Genomic DNA, 6,000 nt, shown 5'->3' with positions numbered 1-6,000 from the left:
GCATCAGTGTAAAACTGAAACATTCAGGTGAATAAACAAGGAACAAAACCCATGCTTTACACACTTTCAGCGCTATATGATCGGGAACTCTTGCCACAGTGCATACTGTAAAAGCCAAGTTTGAAAGATAATTGGCAGCTCGGCCCTCATTTCTCTCATATTTTATAAAACTGTCTTTACGAAAGTTGTTGCTGGGTTCTAGGAACAAACCCACATCAAAGCCAGAAAAAGAGACAGTCAGATGATTGAGTCAGCACCACCTTTGTTTGGGTGTGTGTGTGTGTGTGTGTGTTTAATTCCAACAACTTTGCTTTGTGCCTTTGTTTTCACTTAGGAATAAGCATGTCTAACCACGGGGTTTGTTTGCGACCTGTGTGGTCGTCTGACTGCTCGTGTTCCTCGCTCTGCCTCACTTCTTTTTACAGATGTTGCTCAAACTACCAAAATAATAGACCCAAGTTGTAATAAAGCGGAACTACCCTTTAAAAGGAATTACGACAGCCGTGATTAAAATGTTTGCCAGGCTGTGTGTGCTTGCAGCTGTTGATAGTAGATGCTTATGTGTGTCTGTGTGTGTGAAAAAGAGCGACACTGCTGTTGAAGCATATGTGATTTAACAAACAAACAAACACGTGCATCTTATAATGGCTGGATGGATGGAGGCACAATTTCATTCACACCTGGTCGGTTTCTCCTTTTTGCACACCTATACACAGTCTCTCTCTCGCTCTCTCTCTCTCTCTCTCACACACACACACACACACAAACACAGACCAATCTCCTCTCCACCGTAGTGGCCTGTTTATAACTTCACTTCTATATAAGGCAGCTTCACCTAGTAACTGCTGTTTGAGAATATGTGTGGCCCTGTGGCAATACAGGCTTTTTGGCCCACTGAATGCTAGCTCTGCTTTGCAGCATGACTGAGCAGCTGCGTAGGTCAAGGCAAGCGTTATGTGCAACATGCTCTCCGGCTTTGCTCATTTTTGTCTTCCCATTAATCTCTTCCAGGCTGAGGTTCTATATTAAGAAGGATTGAATCAAAATCTTGATTTTTCATGGATTTTCCCTTCATTCCGAGTGAGTCACTGACCCACTTACACTCTCTTCTTCCCCCAACAGCAAAAAGCAAAGTGGCATGTTTCATCCCTTTATCCCCCCCACCCCGCCTTTCCTCCCTGTCCACTGTCTTCCGCTCCACGTGCAGGGCAGATGGTGCTCCGCTCCTATATTGGCTGCTATTTCCAGAAAAGTCTGTGGCTATAAGTGCGCCAGCTTGCGTGCGTATGCAGACTGCTCACTAACAGCCTGCCTGACAGGCCACAGAGCTGGGTGTGTTGTGTCTGGATAGCTCGACAGCAGGACGGTAAATGGGTGGTGACGGGTTGAGAACAGATGACTAAGTGGCTAGCTCAAGCAGCCATGTTTGCTCCACTGACAGTTGCTGTCCCTCTCTTGGAGCCGGATACCACAATGAAAGATTAATCCAGGGGAACCCAGGACCAAATACAGGTGATTGTCTACTGGGCCATTGCTTCAGGCTGCAAAACCTCACCTGCCATCTGGTTATATAAATGTTATCATGGTGTTCCAAAATGTTGGAATTTGGAGTCACCACTTTTTATTTAATAGAATATTTAATCACTTAAAATCACTTCAATTTAAGGGAAAATATCATATTTTTTGAAATACACTTTGATGAGAAGATTGATACATTATGTCCGTTTATAAAAAATGGACTAGCATTATGACTGGAATCAGGGAAAAGCCATCCTGGATTTGTCTAAAATTGGCAGTGAGCACCTTTGTGTACCTCTAAATCTCTTTTACCAACCCAGGGTAATCTGGGACACAGAATAATCTTATAAACCATTTGTATATACAGTGGCTTAACATATTTATTAGACCACCTGTCATAAAAACAAGAATAGCAAACTGAAACCATTAAACACTCCTTAATCACACACAATAACCAAAAACATCTTCATATTTATATGACCTCTTGGCCCTGATAGAAGCTTGCATTCTTGCTGCCATTTTTTTATGCTGTTATTGACTTCCCAGAGACTTGCTTTGTCTGATCTGTCTTTGAATCCACTAAATCCCAAATCTGTTCAATAGGATTCAAGTCCAGACTTTGACCAGATTCCTTTTTCTTGGTCAAAAAGTCTCTGCACAGCTTTAAAGTAGGCTTGTGGTCACTGTTTTGTTAGTATGTGAACCCATGACCAATCATGTCCAGAAGATGTTTTGGTAGACTTTCTTCTTCATGACGCTATTACCCATGGTGTTCTCAGAAATGAAAAAGCATACTACAATGGAATCTCCATTGTGTTTCACTGTGTGTGCAATACATCTAGCATCAAAACGTTCTCAACTAAAGAATTCAAACTTGGATTCGTCTGTCCAGAGTGACTTCTTCCAGTAATCTACAGTCCAATATTTGTGCTATGTAGCAAATCTGAGGTGTTTCTGGATGCTCACGGGCCTCAATAATGGCTTCTTAGGTCTTCCTTTTGTCTCTGGAACTTATAATCTTGAGGTGCTTGACATCTTCTTCAGGCAACTTCCGTTTTGTGTCTCTTCCTTTGCAGATGCTGTAAATGCCAGTCTCAGTAATGGATTCCAAAACATACTAGACCACACTGTGAGAACAATTTATGTCAGGATGGTCTTCCAGAGTCACTTTTCACCATTTGGAACAGGAGTGTAAACATTTCTCCTCTGTGGTGTTCAGTGTTGGGGAGTAACGGAATACATGTACCGGCGTTACGTATTTAAAATACAAAATATGAGTAACTGTATTCCATTATAGTTTTAAAAAGGTGGTATTCAGAATACTGTTACTTTGTTGAAATAAATGGATTACATGGCGGTCTTTTCCCGTTTCATATGTTAGGCTATGCCCTGTCTATTTTTGGTAATTCCACGCCAGTGGAAACCCAAACGAAACACGAATTAAGAGGCTCCAGTGCCTGTGTCTCAATCTCGCGGCCCATGTCACCTCTACTTGTGGCCGCATAATGACATGAAGAAATATTTTTAAAAATTATTATTCAAAAAATGACTGACCTGAAACGGTAGATGGAAGCATGTAAATATAATAATAACCACTGCAGCTGAAAAGAGTGCCTGACAAGCCCAGTTGTAAGTAAGCTATTAAGACTCGACTGTACGTGTTCATGTTTTCCTCCGAAACAATAAGCTCCGTTGAAGCAGCCTTTCAACACCTCTCTCTGTCTCTTGCTAGCAAAGTTGACCCAGACAACAAAGCAAAGCTAGTTTTCGCCTATGAGCCCAACAGGGAACTTGACGTATTAGCCAGAGGTCCCTTTACTACGGTTCGAAGTCACGGACCTGTTTTATATACGCGCGGAATAGTTTTCTATATGAGATTGCTGCAAAAAGTGCAGCCTTACTCAGTGTCCACCCTACTGTTACTCATTTTATATTACGATTTAAAAATCTAGTTGCTATTGGTATGGCGAGTAGCCTTTAATAATAGTAATAAATCACACAGCAATAGTACATTCAGCTAGTTGTAAAAAGCACGACAATATATTAAGTAATCCAAAGTATTCAGAATATGTTACTCTCATTGAGTAATGTAACGGAATACGTTACAAAAAATTTATTTTGGGGCATATATTTTGTAATCTGTAGTGGAATACTTTTTAAAAGTAACTTCTTAACACTGGTGGTGTTTTATCTTAGCGCCAAACGGGATTCTTGGTTCCACACCTTTTTAATTTAAAACCAAAATGTAGCGATGACATAGAGAAGGCTGAAATGGATTTACAAAAGAGTGTTAGATTTGTCATTTTCATTATCAGTGTATGATAGTGCTTCAGATACTACTCTCTCAGTCACAGAGTAGATTCCTTTATCTGTTTTCCCCATAAAAATCATACCTTGGATCCCAGGGAAAGAGTGCAGGACTGAACGGGCAATTTCTAAAAATAGCAAAACACATTCAGAATACCCCAGTGCTGAGGGGGAAATGGTGTAACCATCTAGTATAATGTAAACCAGAAAATAGAACAAAAATATCACCTGGTCTGACAAGTCTTGGTTTCCACTTGGCTCACCTGTCACCTAAGACCTGGAAAGTGGAGCTACAGTTCACATAGGCTTACCAATATCAGAAGATAGACACAATAGAAAAAAATAGGACAAAAATATCGCCTGGTCTGACAAGTCTTTGTTGCTGTTGCAAGATTCAGATGGTAGAGTTACAATTTGGCACAAATGGGACAAATGACTAAGGCCTCTGGAGCTATGTGTGGGTCATTGGCAGAAGATAAAAAGCTGAATGTGTGGTGTGTATCACACAAATTGTCATCAGCAAATGTAAAGATGCAGTAAAATTACATTTAAACCTTACATTAGAAACATTTGTCAAGTTGTGACAGGGATTTCGGAAAAATGAAAAGGTAGAGCTCTGCTACACTTTGGACATAAATGAAGACAGAAAATTAAACTGCAGCAACATTTGTAGGATTACTGAAGTTGGGTGGGCTAGCTGGCATGTAATGGTGTGCTATGTGGTGGCTAGCTACAGAGCTACGGTTAGGCTAATATAAATGTATTAGCACAGTGAAGCTGGAGGATGAACACTAACTTTTTCCCCCTCAGTAAAAGTTAAGTTGAAAACTTAATGATCCTCAGCCTCATGTACTCATTCATATCTTTGTTAGCAGCAGAGTGATTCTTTTTTGACCCGATTAAATATTTGATGTCTGGCAAACCGTGTGCTGCTGGGCTGTAGTTACATTGTACGATTTTAAAAACTTAAAACAAGCTTTAAAACATGGTAATAAAAACTTAGAGAGGCAAACAGTGATCACTGACTTTTTGTTAGGGGCTTGTTTAGATTAAATAAAACAACATACAAAGCATTAAAACATGTTAAAAAGAGAACAGCCTTAATAAACACAGGGTTCATAAGTCACCACTTAACTACTGTCCATCCCTGTCCATCCCTTTATGACTAGCATGTAGTCATACAGGGATTGACATGGTCAGCAACAATACTGTATTTAAATACGTCTGTGAAGGTTCTCAGTGATCCAGGTCATCGTAGTCTAAGAAGCTTGGAAAAGAAAGCGTCTGGACTTCTTTAAGTTTCCTTGAAGACGTTTCACCTCTCATCCCAGAAGCTTCTTCGGTTCTAAGAGCAACTGATGGAGAGTCCCAGATTTTAAGCCCTATGGGAGTTTCTCCAAGACGGTCATGGACCCCCTATTGATCCTCTACCTAATCACATGAGCCAAGGTGTGAAAACAGGTGTGCGTCACAATCAGCCAAGGTTTCAGGTAAACCCATTGTGAAACCTAGCCCCACCCTATCATCTGATTTACTGAGGTCAAATGGCTCAGGATGTGAGTGGGCGTTAAGGCATCTGGGAAGGGATCTCAAAGGGTATTTAAACTATCCTCAATTGTACTAAAGTGACCAAAGTGTACCAAGGAAATACCCCCCATAACATCATGCCACCACCAGCAGCATAAACACAGTGGATACATGTTGTGAGTGCCAAATTGTAACTCTACCATCTGAATCTTGCTGGCGATATTTTTGTCCTATTTTCTTCTATTGTGTTTATCTTCTGATATTGGTAAGCCTGTGTGAACTGTAGCTCCACTTTCCGGGTCTTAGGTGACAGGTGAGCCACCGGGTGTGGTTTTCTGCTCCTGTAGCCCTTCTGCTTTGAGGTTTGACATGTTGTGTGTTCAGAGATGCCCTTATGCATACCTTAGCTGTAATGAGTGCTTATTTGAGTTATTGTTGCCATCTTATGAGTTTAAAGCAATGTGGCTGTTCCCCTCTAAAGCTGGACAGCAAACAAACTTTTTCCACCCAGAGAACTGCCATTTACTGGATATTTTTTCTTTCTCGGTTCATTCTATGGAAACCCTAGTGATGGCAGCATTTAAACAAACTCCAGTAGCAAAACAGCTTTTCTGAAATCCTGAGATTTGCCCATTTGGCACCAACAAC

Source organism: Oreochromis aureus, linkage group 15, assembly GCF_013358895.1.
Source record: "Oreochromis aureus strain Israel breed Guangdong linkage group 15, ZZ_aureus, whole genome shotgun sequence".
Taxonomy (NCBI): domain Eukaryota; kingdom Metazoa; phylum Chordata; class Actinopteri; order Cichliformes; family Cichlidae; genus Oreochromis; species Oreochromis aureus.
Note: the sequence above shows the minus strand (reverse complement) of the source record.